Raw genomic sequence first — 27,867 nt, 5'->3', positions numbered from 1 at the left:
AACCAGATGCATTATGACTGTATGACAATGAAAATGAAAATATTTACAATAGGCAAGAAGTAATGTTTATATGGTATCATGGGGTTTTCAGTGATATTCCAGTATTTATGGCATTTTAAAGTTACCAATAAGTTATATATTCTCCTTTTGGTTTTATCATTTGAAACTCTACATAGTATTCCTTTCCAGGTAACCTCAAACTCTAATTCACTTAACATAAGTTAATTTCTTTTAAATATTGCCTTTGAAGAAAAAATAAGACACCGGTGTTTAGAAAAATGCAAAGTGGGAGCATCTCCCAAATATTTTGCTGTAGCGATAGAAAAGACTGTTGGGAGTATGAGTAAGTACCTAAAAGGTATCATAAGTACACTATTTAAAAGTACAATTTCATTTATAATTAAATTACTCTTGAGTAATTTTTTGAAAAAAATACCATAAATTTTCTCTGAAAACATTACATATATGTTCATATATATATATATATATATATATATAAATTCAACCATTATAAAAGTGAACTGCTTTAAATATACCTTGCCATATGTTGTTAGATTGTCATTACGGGAATCAGAACATCACCACTTTTTATTATTTCATAGTTAATAATGACGTTATCCATATAAAGTCCTAAAGTTTTCTCCAAATTCTGTGATTAAACACCAAAAACCTAAAGCATTTTCTGCCCCAGTTAAAAAAAATATATGTCTAGTCCCAGAAAAAACAAAACATCTCCCTGTAGCTGGTTAAGATTCCTGTATGCCAGCTAGCCTCAGAAACATTTAAGTAATACATGTGAGCACAAGATTCATATATTGAAATAACTAATTGAAATCTTAAAAGGGTTACCTCTAAAATGCCTTTCTTCTCAAGACACAATCTCTCCCACTACTTTCCTGAAAGTGAGATGTGGCCGTTCAGTAACTTTACCTACACCCTATTATGTGCTCTGCAACTTCCATTTAAGCATCAGAGTCCTATTTTGCTCTACAAAAGCAAGAAGACACCTCAGATTCTTAAGCTCATTGTCCGGCAAAGAATTTATCAAGGGATAGTTTACAGTAAGCCTAATGGCATGTAACAATTTCAATGAGCCAGAAGGACAATCCTTTCCCTCAAAACCTCTAAACAGTGAAGTTTTTATTTTCCTTGACAGTGGCACATTTATTTCTCATGTACTCTGTCCTGTGTTTTGCCAGAAAACTAACTCAAACTACCTTCTAATAATTAGAGATGAACATTAAGTAAAAACAATAAGAATAATTAGGCAATTTTTATTTTGCTACTTTGTATACAGTCAAAGGTTTAGTGGTAGAAAAAAAAGCAAAAATACAGTTACATTTTCCCACAAGACAGAGGTGAGAGAAAGAAGGCTTAGTGAGTAATTAACATGCAATAGAAGTTACACCATTAGACTTATGTCAAATATGTAGAAACCTAAAGTCACTGTCATAGATAAGGACTCTTCTGTTTAAGTCCCTTCTTAAAAGAATTCAGATTCTCAATCCAATTTCTTCTGATCCTTTAAAAGAATTCAGATTCTCAATCCAATTTCTCCTGATCCTTTTTTCACATTTCAAATCACTGCCAAACTTAACATGACTCAACGGTTTGGCTGAAAGTCAATACATGGAGGTCCTGGATTTAGATTTGGCTAATCCATGAATACGAAACATGAAAATGGATTCAGTTAGCATGATCAAAATTTGGAGTCTGGAGAATTTACCCCTTGGTGAAGTAGTTTCCAACTACAATGATTATATTGTGGTGAAGAAAGGTCAAATTAATTTCTATTATTCCCATAAAAAGATCACTATGGAATTTTACCCGTCTTATAACTTTTTAAAGAAATGTTTAGTCAATATGGATCAGATGAATTACATCCTAAGGAACAAGCTACACAAAAAGATCATTTCAGTTCTTTTTAATTCATTCAAAAGTGCTCAAAACCACAAGAGATGCCAAGGGGTAACTTTTAAAGGTGGGAAATAAAGTGACTGATGATTCACCAGACTTGAAGAAAACAGTGAGGTTAGGAAGAAAGAAAAACCTTTTTGTATAATGTGCCTAAACATTGAATGATGTTTCCAATAAAGTATATATAGTCCAAGTATTTTTAAAGCTTGATAAGTAACTTTGGTAATTGTTAAACAAAGTCAATACTTTAAAAAGAAGAGTAAGACTCAAATACTTCTATGGCTCCTCCAAGCTTTCTCGGTCTTCCTAAAATGGATAACCAACCCTTAGGTCTAGGAATTCAGAAAAATAAAACTTAAAGAGAAAAACATGCAGAAACTTAATACTAAATCCTTCAAAGACTGTGTGTGTATATATTTTTTCTTTCTTTCCATAGTAGAAGTGATTCTGGAATAACAATTATGAATATGATGAGACTTGAAATAGCCCAGGAGAAAAAGAAAAAAATAATGACTTTGTAAGTAAAATATCACATGTTTAAAGACTCTGTCTAGTTTGTTGTCCCAGAATCCCAGCTGAAGACATCAGTTTTGACTCTGAAGAAAAAGTATTCTTCCATGCCACCTAGAGGTGTGCTTTGACTATGACCAAGATGATTTCTGTCTTATCTCTAGACTGTGCCAACATGTTAGAGAAAATGCATTGCGATATGACATAGAAAAGCAACTGAAAAGACAAAAAAATGAAATGATATACACTTCTGTCTGCTATGAGGTTTCACTTAGAAGCCTGAATAATGGATAGAATATTGGAACTGGAATGAGAAGTCCAGGATCAAATAATAGCTCCACTACCTAACCATTTAGCAGCTATTCTATTCTAGTCATATGAATTTTCCTCTTTGTACCTGTGTTTTCTACTCTATACAAGGGAGGCCAAAACCTTAAAGATAATTGTGAGGATTAAATATTTATGCCAATGCTTGGCATATATTTAATATTCAATATATTTTTATTAGCAAAATAGAAATGATCACCATCAGAAATGTGCCAAAATAAAACTTCTATTGACATATCCCAAAAAGAAAAGCAATTCTGTGACAAAATAGGAATATTTTATAGAACTCTAAATCATTAAGAAAAGACAAAGAACAAGGGGGAGAACAAATAAATGTATTAATGATACAACAGATAATGGATTATTCCAAGTTTTCTTCATATTGAGAAGAATGCTACCCCTAAGATGATGATTAATCAGTTAATAGGGAAATGCTATATACCTCTCAAAGTAAGTGTGAGAGGACATCACTACCGCCACCCCATCTACACACACAGATTCAACTGTGAACATTGAAAACAATGAATCCTAATCAACCCACAGTCAAAGGTCTCCTCCCTAAAGGTAACCTTTGCTCTCATCTGCAGCACTTGTCCTTACATCTGTTCAGTTTCATGTGTTACAGGTGTCAAACACTGAGGAAATAGTTTATCAGTCAGTCACATTACTTTTTAAAATTAAAAATAAACAGTGCTCCAAACTGAATACCCTTCCGAAATCTGGAAAGAGAAAACGCCATTTTTCTAGCTGAACTCAAAGAACAAATTACCCAGGAAAGTTCTAGATGTCTCTTTCATCATTGTGGGTTCTTTACTCTTGTGATTCATTTTGACTAATTAATAGTATCTCACAAAATATACAATTTCAACCAATGTTATGGATGCAAAATCTTACTATAAAGGTCTAATCAGAAAATAAAGTCCATAATTTCAACAGAAAGGCAATTTCAGACCTTGTAATGGTACCTCCACCTCGGGTTCAGTAGAGCAATTTATCCACAAATTGAAAAGCACCAAACATAAAGCAAAATGACACCTAATGGTAGTTTATCTAATTCCATAATAAATATCTTTAATTCAAAGGAATCTTAGAATAACAATATATTCAAACTCCCCGTTATTAATAAGGGGTTGGTAGCCTAAGAGGATATTTTGTCCACAGTAACAAGATAGTTTAGTCATAATTATTAAAAGTATCCTACTCATCTCTTGTGATTCTTAATTTTGTATAGTGCTGACTCCCTTTTAGAGAGTTCTTTTTTATCCCACAGTCCCATCTTGATTTGTCTTGGGTGAAATGATGGTATAGTTACAAATAACAATTTCTTCTCAAATCATGATTTTAAAAAAACTGAGTGAGAATTGATTTTCTATATTTTCATGTTGTTAGGGATATTTTAAAGTTTTTAAAAAATCATATTAAACCATCCTTCCAAACAATTTAGCATAGTTTTTTTTAACCCCTACCAGATTAGCTTGGAACATAATTAAAATAGAAAACCATCTGACAGTTATTAACAATATTAACAACTAGAATATTTAAGGATTTACATCAAAATTTTATCTGAGTTGATTAGGTAAACCTCAATTCATGAGAAAATTCTTTTCTGTTGTTTAAATATAAATATTTCTGTTTTAGTTAGCTATAATGTAGTCAAGAACCAGCAGGGTTCTACATTCTGTGGAAATATATATACGTATATGACATGGTCTCACATAAGGGAGTAAAATCAACAAAGGTTTAATTGTATTGACCCTGAAAACATTTAATACAGAAAATTACATAAGCCTCTTACTTACTTTTGACAATATATTATTTTCTACTTTTACTCCAGTTCATTTTACTAGTCAAAAAACATTGAGTGGAAACCTTCCTAGTTGCTCAGGTTTAAAGAACCAGTTGGATCCTGTTTGGACCTTAATATCAAAACCACAAAGATACCAAACTAACCTCACAACATACCCTGAAGTTTTAAACAGGAGTCTCTCTGTAAACAGTTATAGCCTCATCATGCCGTTTCAACCAAGGTAACTTAGCTTTCCAAAGTTTCCCTGAGTCTTCAGTGCAGACTTCCAGTCTTGAAGTAAGATTTTTAAGTAACACACAACATACTTAGGGTTAATATAAGACCAGATATTTCACCATACTTGAAAGTTTGAGGTTTAACTGAAGTTTCTAACCAAGATGCTAAAAAAATTCCAGGGCAATCACATGACCTTTTGCACCAGGTGAAATAATTTTTTGCCATGTGAACTTATTTCCCAGTAAACCACAGTCCATAACTCCACAGTATAGTGTTTAACAGTAAAGTAATGAAATAAACCCAAACTTCAGTAGCATTCAGGCTGAAATCCAAGCTACCTTTTCCATGTAAGGGACCATGCAGGCAGCCCCGTGCAAAGTCTCCAGTGTGCATTGCAAAGGCACACTGTCCCATGCCTCATCCATCTGTCCCTTACCTTCTCTTAGGCAGTCAAAACCCAGACACCCATGTTGGAGAGGACCACCAGAGCCACCACCTTCACCGCCGTTAGAGGAAAGCATTCCTTGAGAAGGAGTTCATTGATCAATATCAAAGTCAAGCTGGGCGAATCAGACCCCAGCTGCAGTTAATCAGTGTCCACACTGCTAAGAGTTTGGGGTAAAGAAGCAATGAGCACAGGGCTTGTTACCTGCCTTGCCTCTGTGAATCTCAGGGGATAAGTGGGGAGGAAAGGTGTTCTTCCTCTGCCGGGCTGGCACATCCAACCTATCCAAGCCTTTATTTTAATACTAGAATGTCTAATGGATGTTCCTGTGCACAAGCAGATCTTATTTCCTTGGCATAAGAACTCCCATACACAATTGATCTAACTTTGTTGGAGAGGGTTGGAGGAGATAATTTTATAAGAATAACGTTTTGCAAACACTTCACTGTAAGAAGATCGCAGAGGTGAGAGGATGAAGATGAAGATGGAGAGGATAAAGACTGTGGTTTCAAAAAGGTTAACTGGGAAAATAATAACCCTCCCCAACCTCAACTGTTTTTGGAATGTAGAAATAGAATATGTTAACTCTCACTTTTGCTCCCTCTTCATTCAAGACAATGGAAACTTCTTCGGATGTCTGAGCTAAGTTAATGGTAATTTACCATACTGAGTTGACAGAATTTAATTTTGCCAGTGTAAATAATGTCTCCAAACCAAAATTGCCTCCTTTGTTCCCCAAACAATTTCAGATTCCAGTCTCAACTTTGGACCGAACAAAAAGAACAATACCATGCAAAATCTTCCCAAAGTGTGTTGATATATATCGGCTAGCGTTTTATTCACATAAAACCTAATTTCATCAAACTTATCAGACACAAACAGTGAGTATCACCCCAGATCACACATGTGGTGCTCTTTCCTCCCACCCTGGCCTCAACGACTGAAGTAAAACATTCAGGATCAGCCCTTTAAGACCATTCTGGCTCCATCCCACCCACTGCCCGCCGCCCCCATAACAGGCAATGCTGAGCATGCATTACAGATATTCTTGTGCACGAATGCATATGTGTACATTTATAATCGATGTGTTCATTAAAAATCCTCACTCTGTCCCTGGTTTGCAGAGCCACCTCAGCGGGCTTACGCGCTGTGGTCACCTGGGGTGTTCCACAATAGGGATAAGGAACACATGGTTGTTTCCAGGGAATCAGAAAGTCACCCCCTGCAGCGAATACCCACTCTTAGAGAAAAAGCCTGTACAACTGTCTGCCGCTCTTCACTCTTCCCCGCCTCGTTACTGAGGTTATTTTTTAATGACCTCTCCCCTCCCCCGCCGCCCCGAGTGCAGCAGATAGGCAGGGGCTCCCGTGAGCCCTGGCTGCAGAGCGCGCGCGCTGCGGCGGCGTTGGCGCAGAACTGGGCCAGCCAGTCATGCTCACCCCCGCGTCCCGAGCTGGGCTGCTGGCGGCTCTCAGAGGCTCTTGGGCTCCGGGCTGGGCTCCTGCAGCTTCTCCGGGCCGGCCCCCTCCAGGCGCAGGTCCTGCAGCAGCCGATCCCCGCACCCCACCAGCTTGGCGGCAGCGGCAGCAGCTACAGCCGCACTACCCTTCTTCATACTTCTCTGATGGCTCCTTTTAGTGCTGTTTGGGAAAACGATTTTTTCTCCCTGCCAGAAACAGATTTCCTACATTTCATCAGTCCTCATAGACTGAGCGGAAGTAAAATGCTTACTTTTTCTGGTGGACAGCAAATGCAATTGACACTGATTTACCCTTCAAACGGGGAGAGATTGTATTACAAGCCCTTGGCAGCAATTCCGAGGTTGGGGCCAAGCTCCAGCCCCCTCCTTGTCCCCCAAACACTAACCTAAGAGAGAAAAGGTGGGGGGTGGGGAGGGGATCATATTTAACTCTAGAGGTTTAACAGAGTCAATAGCTTTAGCACAATATTAAAATTGGGTGTTGGAAAAGTTTTTGCTTTCCTGGCCAGTGATTTTGCAGACGGAGGCACGAGCTTTCCAGTAACTTCGGCCACTCTTCATTCCAAATTGAACATTTTGATGTCTTACAATTCTCTTTAAATATCAGATTTTTAGAAGAGCCTGCACTTAACGGCTGTTTTTGCTTTACCAAAGGAAATACAATTCCACCCTTCCTTCTCTCAGCCTCAGCTCAGAATTATGTTGAATGTCAGAGACAATTGTCTCCAACTGTTGTTTATTAGTACGTGTATTCTGAGATGAAATGTCTTCCACGAAGTGGACAGATGTTCAAGTGTCTGATTCACCTCTAATGCGCGGGGACTGCTTGTTCAGTGTACTGATTGCCACAGGTTACCACTTCCCACGGAGCATAGATAAAAACGTATTACACTTTTCATTTTGTTTCGTTCTCATGTTCATCAGTTTCATGTATATTGCCATCCAATGTTTACAGTGGCAGTGGCACAGGTGTTCTGATCCTTGCTTGGATACCATTTTTATAATGATGAGTTACCTAGCCTCACTCCCAAATAGAAACTACCTGTACCTCCACAATAGCTAAATGATGTAGATGATTTTAGATATAATTTAAAAAATTATTCACATTTCACATTTATTATTGCTATTATCTGGCAGAAACTGCATCAGTTATTTGCTTCTAGTGGCAATACATGTAATAAAGAAGAGAAAACAGACTGAAAAGTTTGGAGTCATCGAACTCCAAACTTTTTATTTTAGTTTAATTTGGTTTTGCAGCTATCAGCTCCACATTTCCTCCTTAGCTTTCTAAAAGAAGGAAGAAATAGTCATTCTTAATTTTAAGGAGAAACAGCATTTTTAAGAGCTCTACATAACAGCTTGGATAAACATAAATAACAACAAAACATACAGAACTCGTTACTGATGAGTTTTAGTGAACGAATCTGAATGATAAAATTTCCTAAAATTTCATCAGATCTGAGTATTCCTAGAGCCCCAACAAAGAATTTTGAGTGTCTGAACACATACAATTTAGTAAAAAATCAAATGTTCTTGATAAGTTTTCCTGATCAAAACATCATCAGCCAATAAATGTTAATTTAAGAATTATCCATATATGTAATGAGTTCAAAAAATTTAGCACCTTGAACTTTCAAAATCTTGCATCCTATTTCTCCCCAGATATGAATATTCTTGTCACATTGTTCATTATTGGTGTTATAAAAAGCAAAGAGTAAGGCAATATTTTTGTTGATTCAGGAACAATGCTAAATACAGTTTGGCGGGAAAGAAAAGGAGGCTTACATCTCCACGTCATTTCTTCCAGGCATTTTTTTTTTTTTTTGGCCTTAAATTTTGCATTATAGCAGATCCTCTGTCTCTCAGAAAGATCCAAAAGAAAAATACCAGGAGAAATAAAGAATGTTTTTTTTCTTTCATTAACATCTAAGAGTTGCGCTGAATAATTTTTTTTTGTGACAAAAGAGAAGTAATACAAAAGATTTCTGAAGAGACGAATATAGTGTTTTTATTTTAATTTTTTTAGCATATGTAAAAATTCCCATTTGATTTTTATCTTGTGTTTTTCAAAATCGATATTTCTATTTATATATTCTGATCACTCACTGATACATTTATCAAAGATTATCTTTTGTCTAAGTATTTTATTAGCTTAGTGTGGACTCAACCCAAACTGTTCACCTTAGGAAAATGTAGTCCAACTGAAGCAGCTATAGCTTATCTCATGTGAAGGCAAAGGAAGCAAATACCTCACTTAATAAGACGAAAAAATATTTAAATATATCCTTGAAACTTAACACCATTAAAAAGAAAAGTCAAGCCAGATTTAAACAGTTTAGCTTTTATTGTCAAGTGATCACAGTTAGAAGACTTTAACACGGGAATTTTCTGGGTTACTATGTGTGTCCCACATTCTAAACTTTCAACATTGTCTCAAACATGAATTTTCTTATTTCTCTAAGAAATACTTAAATTTTGAGTTTAAAAATGATCAATAAAGACGTTATTTTTTTCCTCCTATGTAGATAACTCTCCTTTTCTCTCATAGTCTTTCTCCCAAATGAAAATAATATATGTAGCACTCACTCTTAAAAGTGAAGCAAACCTTCAATAAATAATTGAGGTTAGAGGACACTTTGAGAAAAAATTAAAAAACATGGAAATAGACACTCTGTTAAATTTGGTAAAATAAATTTCCAGAAGTGACCAACAAAGACTTATATTCCTAAACAGCTTCCAAGGAGCAATTAAAAATGACAAAAGACAGCCTGGGAAGCAAGCGAGAATAATGATACAGAAAGCAGTATGAAGACATACAATGGTATTAAAAAATACATGAAGAAATATATTTAATAATAACTTAAAACATTTATTTACATTTTGTTAAAATACTTCCTCAGTGAGGTCAAATATGTTTATTTTTCCCAACCTAGCATCTTACTCTATAATACAAGGCCTTCAATTGACATATTTTGAAATATAGTTTTTTAATATCATAAAGCAAAGAGAATAAATTTTATAAATCCTAGCACGGTAATTACAAATACTGTTAGGAATAAAAACAGACTGTTTCTGAAATTTTAAACGATAAATGCTATTACTTTCCACCACCATTCATATATAAAATTACAAAGGATAAATCAAAGAAATTTCACATGTAAAGTTCAAGGTTTACTCACCATCTAATACGCAATTTAAAAAATCTATTACTTTACTCTCAGTGGAGAACTTTAAACTTTTTTAGTACAACACAACAGTAGCATAAATATTAATTCCCTCCTGTGCAAGACTCATTTTTTTGGCAAATCATGTTATATATAAGCATATGTTTTCTAATTTTTACATAAGAAATAGATTAAAAATCATTTCATGAAATATGCCATTTGTCTTATCTAGTTTTATTTATTTTTAAATTTTGTTTTTTAATTTTTTTTTTTTTTTTTGAGATGGTATCTCACTCTCACCCAGGCTGGAGTGCAGGGGCGTGACCATGGCTCACTGTAGCCTTGACCTTTCAGGCTCTAGCTATCGTCCCATCTCAGTGTCAGGGTAGCTGGGATGACAAGTGAGCACCACTGATATGGTTTGGGTCTATGTCCCCATTCAAATTTCATCTAGAATTGTAATCCCCAAATGTTGAGAAAGGGACCTGGTGGGAGGTGACTGGATCATGGGGTCAGTTTCCCCCATGCTGTTCTCATGATAGTGAGGGAGTTCTCCCAGACCTGATGGTTTTAAAAGGGTGGCACTTCCCCTCTCTCTTTCTCTCTCTCCTGCCGCCATGTAAGACATGCCATGCTGCGCCTTTGCCTTCCCACATGATTGTAAGTTTCCCGAGGCCTCCCCAGCCACACAGAACTTAAAGTCAATTAAACCTCTTTTTTTATAAATGACCCAGTCTCAGGTAGTACTTTACAGCTGAGCGAAAACAGACTAATACAGCCACCAACTCTGGCTAATTTTTTATCTTTTTTTTTTTTTTTTTTTTGCAGAGACAGGGTCCCGTTGTTGCCCAGGATAGTCTCAAACTCCTGGCCTCATATGATGCTCCTACCTCAATCCTCCAAAGTTTCTGGGATTACAGGCATAGGCCACCACACCCTGCCTCATCTAGTTTTAAATATCCTATGCAGTACATGCTGTGGTGTGACGTCTGTTGTCTAAGTTGAAGGTGTTTTTTTTTAAGTTTTATTTATTTGTATGTCTTGTAGTTTGCTTCTAAATCTTTAAAAAGTCTATGTCATGTCACTTTAATCACAAGTACCTCAAGTATAATATAAATGTTTAATGTAAAATATGTTTATTTCAACAACCTTTCTTGTCTTTTCCACCACTATATCTCTAGCATGTAGAATATCATTAGACATATAGTAGACATTCAATAATTGTTGAAAGAAACGAATGATTATTTTAGAAGAAGCTTGTGTCTTAGAAAATATACAACTAATTGGTTATATCTTTACATATTGTCTCTAATTTAACAGTTTAGAACTCAGAATAGAAAAGTAATGTTAAAATAACATTACAAATGATAGTTTCACTCCCAAGCTAGCAGCATTTCATCTGGTAAAATGTAACTAGAGTTCACTAAAACAGATGCTTGCCTGTGTGCCAGGCTTATAAATGAGGTCAGTCTGTGTCACTTGTCACTTCATTAAAAACCAAGGTTCATTTGGACTCAAGGTTTAATCATAACCAATATAACAAGAATGCAATGAAAAGTAATAGAAAATATTACTACTGCAGTGGCTTTCAAATTTTTTTTATTGTGACCCACAATATGAAATACGTTACGGAACAGACGCATAGAAACACACTTAGACACAAATAAACTAAACATGTTTCACAAAACATTACGTACTTTCCTATTATATTGCACTCTGATATTTTTCTACTTGACATTATTATAGTCTCTTCTATGCTATTCAATTTAAAAGAAATGCCATTAGAGAACTGCTAAATTTGTTTTATGACCTACAGTTTTTTAAAAAATCTGACTGTAAGGAAACTAAACTAAGGGGAAAATCAATAAAAAGTGAGGTAGGGTCTCAATTTAACGGATGGTTTCATTATAAAGTATGAAACAGATATGTTTATATATTGTCATTGGTAGACTTGATGCGATGTAATGTCACAACATCCCAAACATCTTAGACCCTCACACTTTCAAGCCTTTGCTCATGCTAACCAAAATGATCTTTCACCTTCACTGTCTCCCTCTGAAGAAATCTGATTCACTCTTCTAGGAGAAGCTTAATTGTCACCTTCTTTGTGGTTCTCTTGATCTCTCTGGTAGAGATTTTTTTTGTGACTCTATGTTCAGTGCTCTGAGCACTTTGCTATGTCTTTTGTTTCTCACTTATAATGTAGCATCACAGTTATTTGCTTATGCATCTATCTCACTTACCAAACTGTGAGTAAGTGAGTAAGGACTAGGCTATTAATCCTTATATTTCAAGTCTTTATCACAATACCAAGCCTAAGGTTGCCAAATAATTGAGTAAATAAATAAATAAGTAAATAAATAAATCACAAAACCACTGCATATCCAAGGGAGGAAAAAGTGGGGGCCATTGGGTGATAGAAGGGATACAGCAAGAACTGTGCTCATCAAAGGAAAATTAAATGGAGACCCCTCTGTAAAGACAATACCAGTTATTAATTTTGCATATTTATTCCTAGCACAATTTACTTACAAGTGAGATTTTAGTATCACATTTCTTGGGATTCTCTTGCAGTTAGATATTGTTCCAGTTGTTAATTGATTTTTAAGTACACTGATAATTTCAAATTTAGGATTATTTTGTTGAAGAATGAGAAGTTAGCTAAAACTTCCATTATTGTAACTATAACATAGGTCACAAATACGGAATATTTTCCAACTGTCGATTTATACAAAGCACTTAGAGATATGACACTTAAGGTGATCTCGTGAAAGCATTTTTGTAGCTCCAAATAATGGATCAGGAAGCATCCTATAAAAGGGCAGTACTCCAAGCCCAAAGTGAGAGAACTGTCCGAGGATGGGGTCAGTGTTAGTGGGGCTTTTCCTAGCATAAAGGAATATTGCCATTCTGCTATGATCACAGTAGTCACTGAATCTCTAGAGTCATTTGCAAAGAAGTTTCACCAGCCATCATCCCCACAGAAGTTCTCAAGGAATAGGCATAGTAAATTGTAATATAGTAGTCACTACAGTTAGCAGAGTAATCTGGAGTCCAGATTTGGTCATGGATGAAATCAGGCAGGGTCCACTTCTAGCTTCTTCGCCTGTTTGCTAAAAGTTATAAGCAAATGATTTTACCTTTTCAGTATCAGTTTCCACATCTGTAAAGTGAGATTAACAAATACCACTCTCTCATAGGCATGTCTTGAGAGTTATACAAGTTAATACATGTAAAATAGTTTACTGTTTGACATATAGCAAGTTTTAAATGAATGTTAGGTATGTTATTCTTAAGTGAGCACCCAAATATTCTTATTGACTCATTAAACAATTCCCTAAGATAAATATATTAGCAGCATTAAAAATACAAATGTTCAGAGAATCTTACACATCCTTTCTCTGAGTCTTCCCCTCCTTGCTTCCTACCATTCCATTTTACTCTCTTTAGATATCCAGTGGCTTCGTGGTTTGTTGGTTCACTCATTCATTTATTTTCCGACCTCCTCTGCATTAGGCACTTGAATCAAAATGAAGCCACATTCCCTGCATTCCAGGAGCTCATTCTAATAACAAAAAATGGTTTTAAAAAGCTTACCTAATGACACAGCATAGGTAAGATTTCAACTCATGCCTGAGTCTGACTGATTTGAAAATATGCTCATTTCCCAACACAAATGGGAAGCAACTTCAAGCAACTTATTTGAAGCAACAGAGCTTTCCTTTCCTTCCCTCCCTCCCTCCCTCCCTTCCTTCCTTCCTTCCTTTTTCCTTTCTCCTTCCTTCCTTCCTTCCTCCCTCCCTCCCTCCCTCCATTTTTTCCTTTCTCTCTTCTTCTCTCTTTTCCTTCCTTTCTTCCTTCTATACTTTCTTTTTGTTTCTTTATGAGGAGGTGTGGGGATTCTATATATCATTTTTAAAAATTTCTTAGATAAAAACTAGAAGGATTTTGTATTTAAAAGTTAAAATGTGATAATAAAATTATTTGAGAAAAAAATCATTTTTGAAAAGAAGTGTGTTTCTGTCAGGTATCCTAACTCCAAGCCAGATGAGCTGCCCCCTGTACTGAAGTTTCTGCATCACAGAGAATGAAGTCAGATGCCTCATAGAAGTACGAGAAGGAACTCATGAAAAGAATACTGAAGAAGGCTTTTGAGGAAAAACTTTTAACCAGGAAAAGTCACGAGAAGGTTTCAAATCCTACACAGAAATAATCTCTTTTCTTTTGGATTTGGTATCAGTCGAGGATAGATGGGGGTCAGGGAAGATGTCTTCTTAACTAGCTCCCAGGCCTAAGCAGGCTGAATAGCCAAGAGACTCAAAGTGCCTCTTAAAGGGGAGGGGTTGCATTCCTATTTTTAATAATAAGCTGACTAGGAATTGAGTCAAACAAATTTGACTTCAAAATAAGATGCAGAATAAGAACATACCAATCAAGATCCAGAGTTGGATTAGATTATCAGAGCTAATAGTAAAAGATCTTCCCTACCTAGACCACCTAGTCTCACACATTAATCGCCTCTGGAAACACCATCATGGACATACCCAAAATAAAACTTCAACAGGTTTCTAGGTATTCCTTAATCCAGTCACATTGACACACCTAAAATTAAGTTCACACATCTACTCCTTGTCAATTTAGCAACCGTATGCATCTCCTTAAACTATACTTAATTTCCAAAAAGAGGCAATAACAAAATCATAGTTATATCCAATATGATGCTGCTAACATGATGCAACTATGCTGCATACAACCAAAACCACACTAATCTCATCCCCACAAGTTGGCTTTCGTAATTTCAACATTCAGACTTACGGCATTTAGAATTGCATCTTTAAGGAGTATAATCCAAACTCCTATGGCAGAATCAATAAATGAGGGGAGAGGAGATAAAAGTCAGGGAGATCTTTTGAGTGGTTATTATCTTCTCTTTTATTCTTTCTCAGTATGCTCATCTTCTAAAAAAGCAGGTGAATTATGTGAGCATTCAATCCTACTCTACAAACATACATCATCCATGATATAATTCATTATTTTAAATTACGATTTAGATTTTATTATGATTTGCTGATAGATGGGTATGTGGTGTGAGAAACAGACAAGGAAAACTCCTAGATTTTTTTTTTGGATAGGAGGTTGCAAAAATTATGCTGCCATTTAATGAAATGGGAAAGATGGGAAGAAGTTGTTTTGCTTTGTTGTGTCTTGTCTCATGTTCAGTGGAATGAAAATCAGGGTTTTAGTCCTAGACAAGTTAATTTTGAGATGCCTATCTGATAACTAGAGGGATCTATCGTGTGGTCAGTGGGCACAGGAAGAGGGTAAATCAAAGTTAATTGAGTCTTTTTTTAAAATTAATTAATTAATTAATTATTATTATTATACTTTAAGTTCAAGGGTACATGTGCATAACGTGCAGGTTTGTTACATATGTATACTTGTGTCATGTTGGTGTGCTGCACCCATCAACTCGTCAGCACCCATCAACTCATCATTTACATCAGGCACATATACACCATGGAATACTATGCAGCCATAAAAAAGGATGAGTTTGTGTCCTTTGTAGGGACATGGATACAGCTGGAAACCATCTCTCTTAGCAAACTATCACAAGAACAGAAAACCAAACACCGCATGTTCTCACTCATAGGTGGGAACTGAACAATGAGATCACTTGGACTTGGGAAGGGGAACATCACACACCGGGGCCTATCATGGGGAGGGGGGAGGGGGGAGGGATTGCATTGAATTGAGTCTTTTAGAAGCAAAGGCCAGGCACAGTGGCTCACGCCTGTAATCCCAACACTTTGGGAGGCTGAGGCGGGCAGATCATCTGAAGTCAGGAATTCAAGACCAGCCTGGCCAACATGATGAAACACTGCCTCTACTAAAAATATTTTAAAAGTTAGCTGAGCATGGTGGCGGGCACCTGTAATTCCAGCTACTTGAGAGGCTGAGGAGGGAGAATCGCTTGAACCCAGGAAGTGGAGGTTGCAGTGAGCTGAGATTGTACCATTGCACTCCAGGCTGGGTGACAGAGTGAGACTCCGTCTCAAAAAAGGAAAAAAAAAAAAAAAAAAAAAAGAAAAAATGCAAATTGTGTTCAGTTGCCTACATTCCACCACTTCTCACAGATACATCAGGATTGTTTTAAATTTCTAACACCAAATAGTGGCGAATTCCTACATAAAAGTAGAAATTATAAATAGTTCTAATTGTTTACTAGTTGTTGCACAACTGTGTGGGAGACTCAGTTCATTACTAAATTGTGAAGTAAATTTAAATTCTAATAAAACACATTAAAACTAATACATGATTGTGGGCCAAGATTTGATGCTCACATAAGTCAGCTGCCCTGTTTGACAACAAAAGACCTGGAGAGGAGTGTGAGGAAGTAGGTAGTCATGACCCTGCAGGTTAAAAGAAGAAAATAACCTTGTAAAGAACCTTCTGTTCAGGAGCAAACATATATTTTTTTCTTCCCTATTATTTTCTCTGTTTTATTTGCCTTGTTTGTATTTAGAGTTTATTCAGCTCTTTTTTACTTCGTGTATGTGTGTGTGTGGGGGGGGGTGGGGGGGCACACACACACACACACGCAGGAACAGCCAATGAAGCCCACACTCCAACCACTTCCCTTAGTGAGTTCTCACCCTCTGAGCCACTATACACTCACCTTAATCTCCCCTGGGACCAAATATCAGACAACTAGGGGGAGACCCTCTGCTCTAGAGTCTTCAGAATTATTCAAATTAGCAAATCCACAGGGAGGGGAAAACCAGCTAACCCCACCTTGTTTGCCATACATAGCTGCTCTCCACAGCTGCAGCTTGCTGTTACCCTGTCCCAGGGTCCAACCCCTGTGTGGTTCTGACAGCCTTCTCATTTGGAGAGGTAACAAAGAGTCCTACCTTTCATCTATCAGGTGTCAATGTGTTGTGTCCCACCATCAACAGAATCTTTAAGTTTTACAAATCAGTAAGGGACAAAGAAGTCTGTTTTTAGACTGACCACTTAGCTTTCTTCATCTTATTCACACTTTCAGAATTCCTCCTCTTATTTGATTGCTAGATTCTTTCTACTTCACTGCCTTCCTCTTTTTACAAAGTTCTTTCACTCCCACTGTCTTCTCTCTATGGAAATATAGTGATCATACTTACTGGGATCAGAAATTTCTGTATGTTATCTCAAAACACATCATAAAAGTTAAAGCTAAAGAAATGATATGTGTAAAATATATGAAGTTTAATAGAGTAAAAATGAAAATATTCAGCATACAGCATGAAAGCACGTAAGTGCTATAAGTATGCCTCCTTAACACACACACACACACACACACGTCATGACAAACACTATCGCTGAGAAAGTAATAAGCAATATCTCTGTGTCATGTGCACTGTGATATGACCTGCCTTTGACTATTTCCACTATTAGCAATCTTCTCCAGCTCATACATCTTACAGGTTATTAATATAAGTTTGGGGATGATTTTTACATGTTAATGCTGCTTTACTTTTTGATTGTGGACTCATGAAAGCATACGGTTTACTTCTAGATGCTTTTAAGTTTTTCTTAAGCTCTAGTAATTCTTTATAGTTTACTTGGATTAGGCATTGTACTTTGTTTTCCTCAATATATGAATATTCTTTTTATAGTTATTCAATTTATCCTTCACACAATTTTGTAGTATTTTTTCTCTTCTTATATCAACCCTCTCTCATTCAACAGATATCTTTTTCAACATTCTGTGCCTTAGGCAGATCTCTCTAATTGGTGTTGGTGTCTGTCATGTGTTGATTTAAGAACAATAGCAAGGGAAGTTACCCAACTCCCTTCATTAATGACATATGTTGCTGCAACTCAGAAGGAGATGATGAAAAGTTTCAGGTTTCAAAAAACATAGCCAAGTTTAAACGCCCAAAATATAAGTCAAGAATTAAAAGAGACATCAGCAACTAGTATATGCTGTGGTTTTAAGATTTGTAGAAATTATAGGTATGACTGAAATTGAAAAATTCAATTTGTTTTAAAACATTTTAGTCCCTTGTTCATTAATAAATTTGGTCCACAGCTTTACTCAGACAACATGACACCACCCAAAAAGATATTTTTATTTTTTAGTGAATGAGAATATTTCTATGAAACAGTGGAAGAATGTATGACCCACTAGGAACAGGAAGTATAAAAACATACTATAGACAAAATGTTTGCTTACCGTTCTTCCTCAGAACTATTTAATAATTGATAAAATCACATACATTAATCCTTAAAGATTGTGTTAATTTTCAGTCTAGACACATAGAAAGTAAAGAAATAAAAGTAGGCTCTGTATGAAGGAAGAATATGATTTACATCTTACGGTTTGGTTTAATTTATTTGCTGAATGAGCAAACAAGACATTTGTGAGCCCTGCCAAATCATATATTAATTTTTTTCATTGAGGCAGATTTTATAAGTGGAACCAAATTATGTGTAGGAACAATACAGATGGCTTCATGAATAGAGACACTAATTTTTTCCAAAGAAAATTGGCAATATCCACAATATGAAGTTTATGACTTCAACGAAGTGCAGCGATTTTTGTTTTTGTTCTTGTTTTTCAAATACTTGGATCAAATTTTTGAATCAGTGAAGAGTAGATGGAGATTCTGCTAACGTTTTTGGAATGTTTCCTTTTTTTCATATTGTTTTTAAACATTTATGAACTCTTTATTGAGTACCTAAACTGGGCATTGTGGGAATACAAGATGAATTAGACAGAATATTGTCCTTGAAGAATTTTCCATTGGTGAAGGAAACATAACCTAATGCAGAATCAAATAATTGCTACATATAAATAGAGATGACGTTCCATGGGAGAGCAAAGACAGGCAAGATAAGTATGCCTCTGGGAATCAGGGTAGGTGGCAAGGTTCGGTGGCCCTGTCAGGATAAGGTAAGTGATTGAGCCCTAGCCCAGAGGTCTGAAAATGTACAGTCTTCAGAAAAGGACAGACAGTCTGAAGAACTTAGGAGATCAGAAGATAAAGGGCATTAGGGAGGGAGAGAGGAGGCTCTGATCAGGTTTAAGGTGGTTTTGAGCACCATTTTAAGACGTTTGGACTCTTAATAGTGACACTAAGGTTTCCATTCAATTTTCTGACAGATTTGGTTATTAATTCAGGTTTAAGCATCACACGCTACGTATTTCATTCTTTGATGAAAATGTTCATTTTCTAATCATGAAGACTAGTATGTAGCTCCAAGTTAACCGTAACTCTTTATGCTCTTTTAGTTTTATAATAAAATTTCAGGGAGATACTACCTGGGGAAGGAATATATTCTTTATCAGATAAATAATAAGTGATTGTCATTTGGACCTATGAGTTCTTGTATGTCATTTTATTCTTACTTAAAACAGTCCAAGCGTGATGGCTTGCATCTGTAATTCCATCACTTTGGGAGGCCAAAATGGGAGGATTATTTTAGCCTGGGAGTTCAAGATCAGCCTGGGCAAAACAGCAAGACTCTGTGTCTACAAAACTTTACAAAGTTAGCCAGGCATTGTTGCACATGCCTGTAATCCCAACCACTCAGGAGTCTAAGGTGGGAGGATTGCTTGAGCCAAGGAGCTTCAGGCTGCAGTGAGCCATGATTGCACCACTGCAGTCCAGTCTAGGTGATGGAGAAAGACAAAAGAAAAGGAAAAAAGAAAGAAAGAAGGAAGAGAGGGAGGGAGGGAGGGAGGGAAGGAGGGAGGGAGGTGAGGAAGGAAGGAAGGAAGGAAGGAAGGAAGGAAGGAAGGAAGGAAGGAAGGAAGGAAGGAAGGAAGGAAAAAATTATCTAAATAATTTCAACTACAGGGGTTTAAAAATATCCCTGGATCATTAAGTGATAATGACCTTATAGTCTTTAGCCGAGTTTTGAATTAAGCACTCCTATTCAAGCATCACCTAATGCTCCAGTTACTACTGTTGTGAAATAAACCATCCCAGAATTAGTGATATAAAACAACAACAAAGTTATTTTGCTCATGGATTCCATCAGATGAATCAGACAAAGCACTGTATTGTGGCGATAGCTTACATCTATCCCACAGTGCCTGGGACGTCAGGTGGGAAAACCTCAACATTCAAGAATCAAAATAATTTGGGGGCTTTGTCATTCACATATCTGGTGCCTGGTGTGGGATGACTGAGCCTTCTCCATGTGACTTAATTTTCTTACATTATAGAGGGGGGTTCCCAGAAAAAGCATCGTTAAAGGAGGGCCCTAAGAGTGAGCAGAATAGAGTGGAAGCTGTATGGCCTTTTGGGATTTTGCCTCAGAAGCCACAACGCATGTCTTTTATCATGCTTTATTGATCAAATCAGTCACAAGTCCATTCTCTCCAGACAAGGAGTGTCAAATAATTCTGAAGACATGTTTAAAACTGCCACACCTAGTGTCTCAATCCTAACTGTGACTGTCCACCATTTAAAGTTTCTTTTCTTTTAGACTATGTTTTGCTAATGCAGATTCTATTTTATTCATTATTGTATCCCTAGAACATAGTATAGCATATAGTGTAGGTTCAAGAGTATTGATTGAAAGAATAAACAGATTATTTCCCAAATGCATCCTGATCACATTATTTTTTCATCTTCCAGTCTTCATATAGATCTGGAAGTGATTAAAAACAAGAACGTTTATTGATATCTTTTTCACCATATTTGCTATTTACACTATTTTGCTACTTGCTAATGTTAACTGTACACTGATAATGTACTAGTCACTGCACTAGGTGCCTGGCAAACATTTCATTGAGTCCTCACAATGAAACGTAATTATCGAATAAAAAGTTAAGTAACTTGCCTGAGGCACAGTTCTTGTTTAAATTCTTCCCATACACTAAATGATAACAGCTCTCTTGTTTTCTAAGTACTTACATGTGAGAATATTGGTACTCTGCAATCGATGAGTCTTATTCTGACCATATATAGAAGCAAATGAGTATACATAAGGAGAAAAATAAGCAGGAGGAGAGGAGAGGAGAGGCAAGGAGAGAGGAGGAAAGAAAGGAGGGAGGAAGGAAGGAAGAGAGGAAGAAGGAAAGAAGGAGAAAGAGAGAAAGAAAGCAGGAAAGAAAGCAAGAGAAAGAGAGAAAGAAAAAAGAAAGAAAGAAAAGAAAAAAGAAAAGAGAAAGAAAGAAAGAAAGAAAGAAAGAAAGAAAGAAAGAAAGAAAGAAAGAAAGAAAGAAAGAAAGAAAGAAAGAGAAAGAAAGAAAGAAAGAAAAAGAAAGCAAGCAAGCGCGCACAATTGAGAAGAAAAGAAAGGAAGGAAGGAAGATGGAGGGAGGGAGGGAGAGAAGTTTATAAGAATGACAAAGCAAGCTGTGTGTCAATACCACTTAACTAAGCCCTTTACCGTGGATGGTGTATGAAGTAGGTTTTTGCTTTCTGGATTAAGTTCTAAAAGAAATGCCATAAAAACACAATTTAACAGAGGCAAATGTCATGGCTCTCTGTTTCTAAAATACCGTGCCTTTCTCAAAGTAGATTTTTGTTTTAAAAGTTTCTGTTGCATATTTCCTTTAATGCTATCAGAAGTCCTTATAACTCCCTGTCATCTGGGTATCATAGTTTATGTTCCTTGATTATATACCAAATGAGATTACAAAATTCAAAAACACATAGATCGACTGGAAGTTGAAAATATTTGGAATGCTAGAATTCAAGTGCTAGATTTGGTGTATGCTAAACTCTAAATTGTAAAGCATAAAAAGGGAAAATGTGGCAGCCAGCATAGGCAATAAAAGGTAAACTGATCCTAAAGCACACTGTAAAGACATTAAGTCATTCTGCTAAAATTAAATTAACCTATTTTTTAAGTATAATCTGTAAACAAACTAATTGAAATTATCACATCAGAGAGCTAGAAAAGAATTTAGCATTTCCCTTAATAAGTTCTCATTATACAGAATTACAGATATTACATGATATTCTCCTGGTGAGCAGAAGAATCTAACCAAATTGTTTTTTCTCAGTAATAAAGATGCCCGTAATCCCAGCACTTTGGGAGGCGGAGGCGGCTGGATTACCTGAGGTCAGGAGTTCGAGACCAGCCTGACCAACATGGAGAAACCCTGTCTCTACTAAAAATACAAAATTAGTCGAGCGTGGTGGCGCATGCCTGTAATCCCAGCTACCCGGGAGGCTGAGGCAGGAGAATGGTTTTTACCTAGGAGGCGGAGGTTGCAGTGAGCCGAGATTGTGCCATTGCACTCCAGCCTGGGCAACAAGAGCGAAACTCCATCTCAAAAAAAAAAAAAAAGGAAAGGAAAAAAAAGCAAATGAAACAAATACCACTTTTTGCAACTAAGAACACCAAGACAGAAAACTTTATCTGAACTAGAAAATTATAATGTCACAATTCAAAATTTACAATTTTTACTAACAAAAATTTTCACTATAAAATTTGACATTCTTTTTTTGGAATTATATCATTGACTGTGATCCCTAACTTTGTAATATTTTAACAACAATATTATTTAGACTAACATCTCTCTGAAAATTTTCTCAATATTTCCCACTAAATAAATTTAGCCTGAAAAATTTTATGTGTATATATGTATATATGTATTTATATATGTATATATTTATATACATATATGTATATTTATATACATATATTTATATACATATATGTATATTTATATACATATATTTATATTTATAGGTATATGTGTATTTATATCTATGTGTGTGTATGTATATATGTTTATGTATATATGCGCATATATGTGTATATATATGTGTAAATGTATATATGTATTTATATCTGTATATATATCTGTGTATGTATATTTTAGACAGTTTCACTCTATCACTCAGGCTGGAGTGCAGTGGCACGATTTCACTTCACTGTAGCTTCTGCCTCCCAGGTTCAGGCGATTCTAGTGCCTCAGCCTCCTGAGTAGCTGGGACTACAGACACAAACTACCATGCCCGGCTAATTTTTGTATTTTTAGTAGAGACAGGGTTTCACCATGTTGCTCAGGATGTTCTTAAGCTCCTGACCTCCTGATTCACTCTTCTCGGCCTCCCAAAGTGCTGAGATTACAGGCGTGAGCCACTGCACCTGGCCATATATACATACTTTTAATCTCGCCTTTATTATTATCACTGCTTTCCTCCTTCTACCCTACAATTCTCTCTGTAATTTAGACTTGTTCTAAACTCTTGGCATTTTATGATATGCAGAATTGGCTATGGAATACAAAACGTCTTTGAATGGATCCAGGTACAACCATCATCCTGGTAACAGTGATATTGCTCCATTGTGTACTTCTCCTCCTCTATGTACAGCATCAATAAGATAGAAAATTCTAGTTATATCAACAAGAGAGAAGGTGAAGACACATTTTATTCTAAGATAACAAGAAATAGGCAGCGGTAGTGGTGGCTCATGCCTGTAATCCCAGCACTTTGGGAGGCTTAGGCAGGCAGATCACTTCGAGCCCAGGGGTTCGAGAGTAGCCTGGCCACTGTGGTGAAACCCCATCTCTACTAATAATACAAAAATTTATCCAGGCATGGTGGTGCATGCCTGTAGTCCCAGCTACTTGGGAGGATGAAGCATGAGAATCATTTGAACCCAGGAGGTGGAGGGTTGCAGTTAGCTGATATCACGCCACTGCAGTGCAGCCTGGGTGACAGAGGGAGACTGTCTCAAAAATGAAAAACAAACAAAAGCAAGTAGGAGCTTTCACTCAACATATCTGTTTAAATAATATAAGCAAATTCAGAAATTATAGCATTTATTAATCTGTTCAAAAGAACAAAGGGAATAGAAATGTAAGCTATAGTAGTTTTGACTTCAAATACCTCTCTATTCCCTTAGAGTGGTTCTCTCAAATCTGATAGAATATTCTCTGTAAAGCCTCCCTTTATATTTGGAAATTAACTGATAAAAACAATACTGGAAAAAATTTTTACATTCTAACAAAATGCCTCTGTGATATTGCAATTTTTTTTAAAATCACTTATTTGGCTTATTTCAGCCAGTTTATTTTGAAATGCTAGGGAGCTCTGGGGAAAATGCTCCTTGACATTAATGATATTAACAGACTAACCCAATCTAACTACTCAGATTACGTCTGGAAGTAATTTTTAAAAAGAAATTTCCTGATACCTTTTATATCATAATTGCTACTTAGTGAAAGAGTAATAAGAAAAATTAGATTCATCTATTATCTTTTAAAGGAAATTAAAAATGAGTTTACATATCTACATACAGGTAATGTACATGCAAATTTTTCTTTGCTTTACATTTTCTTAGCTTTTTTATATTAATTCTCTTAAGACATTTTGTGTTATATGTCTGGAAATTTCAGCCATCCAGAGAAAAAGGAGGTTGGGAAATAATGAAAAAAATGTGCTGAAAGAATTCACATAAAAGTTTTGGAGATTTGAAAATGGGAACAACAGACACTTAAACAGTTATTGAACCAGAAAAAAAAAATGTCCTTCCTGGCAGGTATATAGCAATATACTGATAACTGCTGGATAAAAATAAAGGCATCCAGACATTATTATAGAGCTCTTCTATATGAAATGCAACTTCTTATTCAAAAGTAAAAACAGAGCCTGGTCTGTATTTTTTTTTTTCTTTGTGGTTTGAACATTAGAAAAATATCATCAATTGTAAAAGAAAAACGAAGCCTTAAAAATAAATTTAGTTTATTTAGTTCAAATATCTGCTTAATAAGTTCTTCCCATTTATTACTACACAAAAACACACATACTACAGAAGATATGTGGGTTATCTGTATATTAATAGGAAGTTTCAAAATAATTTCTGTTAATATGATTGCCATTGTTGTCCCTTCTATATAGTTTTTTTTTTTTTTAAACAGATGTCCAAGCAGTGGCAAAAATATAAAAATGGTAAAGTCATAGAAGCCCCTTCCAGTGGGACTAACTCAAGTATTTATGTAGTTTCTGAATATTAGCAATGCAAGAGGTTTCGAATTAAATGCTCAGATTCTGGGCATTGAACTGATGATTATTTTAAGGAAGAGGATAATTTCTTGTTTAAATTCTTCCTTTTTTATATTTTAATCCATGTTTTTAATAACTCATCTCTCATGAATTCAAGATGTTGTCTGGTAGACTTTGAACCAAGTCTATCTGCCTTTAAATCTCATGAATTAATAAAACCAACCAACCAAAGCTGGAGGCTTTTTATACTTTTCCCATTATTCATTTATTTGAACTTTATTATATAAAGTTATTTAGAAAAAAAAAGTTAGAAAGCAAAACCAAAGAGATAAAGTGGAGCCAAAATATAAAAATAGAAACAAACATAGGACCTTAGATTCTATGCACTGAGCAATAAGAAGTCGTGAAAGTCTCTCAAACTCAAGAGTAAGAGAACGAAATGCCACGCAGATGTTGGTCTTCCCACTGTTTTAACATCCTTTTCCTTCCTGAGTTTGAGCCCAACTACAGAGCAGGCAATGGGTCTAGAATAATTTATAGATAAGGTTCCACATTATGGCATACCCATAAAACATATTGATAATTTAGCCAGAACATAAAATCATTTTTTTAGTGGATAGAACTATCTTGTTCTTTATATTCCGTGTAAATTTTCAGATGTCATTTTTAACATAATTACAAGATACTGACAAAATAAAATAAGCTTTCAGCTGGTATTGATTGCTGATTTAAAATAATCCAGATGTCTTCTGGACATTTTGTGCATACCTTATTATCCACTAATTATCTATTATATTCTATAATTGTCTTATCCAGGGGCTCTTAAAGAGTGTGAGGAATGACAGTAGTCTGTGATTAAAAAACAAGTTTATAAGAATTTCCACTGAGTCAATGTTCTGCTATGAATTTTGTTTTCTTTTTCCTAATTACTGGCATCAGTCTAAATCAACACTAATTCAATTCCAGAGGTAAAGAGGCTTCACCCAATCACGTAAACGAGAAAATGCAGAATAACCTTTCGCATTCTTCTCTCCATTAAGATTTGTTTATTCTTCATCAAAATTTTCAAATCTCAGCACCGTCCTATCAAGACTTCCTAATATTTCCTCTGCCACTGCTGTAGTGAGCCATCATTTTGCTCATGAGGACTACTGCAATATTTTTCCAGCGATCCTCTATCTGTATTCAGTTGTTCCAGCTAGCAGTAATCAATTCTCTACATTGTTTTATAACAGATATACTCTTATCATTCTTCTGCTTCAAAATTCTCAGTGAAATTGGAATGTCAATTGAACACAGACTCTCTTCCTTAGCAAGGTATTCTAATGTCTTCACAATCTTAGTCCATCTACAAATATTTCCACCATTTCCCACACTATAAGAAATGCTTTTCCCCTTCAATTTATTTAATTACTTTTATGAAAACACTTCATATTGTTCTGTCATAAAGTTTTCATTTATTACTGTAACAATGATGACTTTGTCATAGATTGGCAACATTGCATGGTAATGACAGGTATTTGGGAATCACTGTATTAGACTTCTCATCATTTTCTGAAAACACACTGATGGATAATATTATGACTCACTAACTTATATTAATTATAAGAATGGCTGATAGTTCAGGCAACTGCGTCAGTCAAGCTCCTGGCAGGAATCAACAGCACATTCAGCAGGGATTTTTAAGACCATTTAACAGAGTAATATTTACAGAAGTATGGGTAGGGTTAAGGGAATCAAAAAGGTATGTTAGAGCAGTTAGGAATTAGCAACATCAGGAGGCCCCTACAGTTGCAAGGAATAATATGTGTTACCTCAGTCTGGGGGACATCTTACAGGACTTCTAGAAGGGCCTGTTGTGGGGTGGGGGAGTGGGGAGGGATAGCATTAGGAGATGTACCTAATGTAAATGACGAGTTAATGGGTGCAGCACACCAACATGGCACATGTATACGTATGTAACAAACCTGTACATTGTGCACATGTACCCTAGAACTTAAAGTATATTTATATATATACTTTATATAGATATAAAGAATATAAATACATATATATATAAAGAAAACCCTCTATGACTGCCTTGTTTGAAGACGTGGAGTCTAATTCTATTTGTTCATATAAAGAAATATTTCATCAAGCAGAGAGCTGTAATTAGTGTGCATGTCATTGAATTTATATATATATATATATATAAAATCTATCTATCTATCTATCTATCATCTATCTAGCTAGCTATCTAATCTATCTATCTATATATATATAGAAAGAAAGAACGAACCAGAATCCTGGAACCTTAGCAGAGACCAGGGAATAAAAACCCTTAGTCTCTCTCCTCCAGTTCTAATTTTTTGCTAATGCCTCCCCTGGGTCAATTAAAAAAAAAGCCGGCGCACAAGGGAACAAGGCCTCACACAGTCAGTAAAGCTCAGTTCACTCCTCTGCGCAGAGAGGCGGGAAAAACAGAAGAAACAGATGAAGCTAAGAGGGAAAAACAAATGGAGATTAACTAGCTAACTTACTTTCTCCCAGTCCTATTTACTCAAATCTAGCACACACTAATTTGAATCACAATGCCCTTTCTTTTGCCCCCTTTTCTTAGCTAATTGTGTTAGAATGCCTGTATTAGAACAGTAATTCCCAAACTTTTTCAGACCAAAGCACAGGCAGTCAACCAAAGAGCATTTAAGAGGCATACATACATACGTGGTGAAAAAAATTCTTTTGCACTTGCTTTGAATGATAATATGAATACAGGTGATTAAATATACAATTTATATAAAAATTCCCAACATTTAGAATTCTCATATTTTTAAGAGAGAAATTAAGCTTGCTTCATGAATGCAATTTTTTTCACATTGGTTTTTATGTTTGAAATGGTCAGTTACAATTCCTGATCAAGACTTTTAAACATGTTCTCTTTATATTCTTGAGAATCTCCGTTGACTCTCATAGACAAATGTTGTTGACAAAAAAGGTAAAATTATTTTGTGAATGTCTATAAAGCCATTCAAGGTTTATAAGAAATGAGATTACATTTAAAT

General features: G+C 35.7%; 1 protein-coding gene across 2 annotated transcripts in view; it reads right to left on the bottom strand.

Moving 5' to 3' along the window:
* The window catches only part of GAS2 (growth arrest specific 2), a 174,895-nt gene that overhangs the window by 134,660 nt on the left and 12,368 nt on the right, over positions 1-27,867 (bottom strand). Inside the window, exon 1 of one of the 2 annotated variants that reach the window (XM_003910117.4) lies at positions 6,662-10,097. The exons of the other annotated variant lie outside the window; for it this stretch is intronic. The gene's annotated coding sequence lies outside the window, so the exon portion shown is untranslated. Of the gene's footprint in view, positions 1-6,661; positions 10,098-27,867 lie in introns of those variants that run through there. 2 annotated transcript variants of the gene reach the window in all.

This window comes from Papio anubis, chromosome 12 (genome assembly GCF_008728515.1).
Source record: "Papio anubis isolate 15944 chromosome 12, Panubis1.0, whole genome shotgun sequence".
NCBI lineage: Eukaryota > Metazoa > Chordata > Mammalia > Primates > Cercopithecidae > Papio > Papio anubis.
The sequence above is the reverse complement of the archived record's forward strand: the minus strand, read 5'-3'. Positions and strand labels throughout refer to the sequence as shown.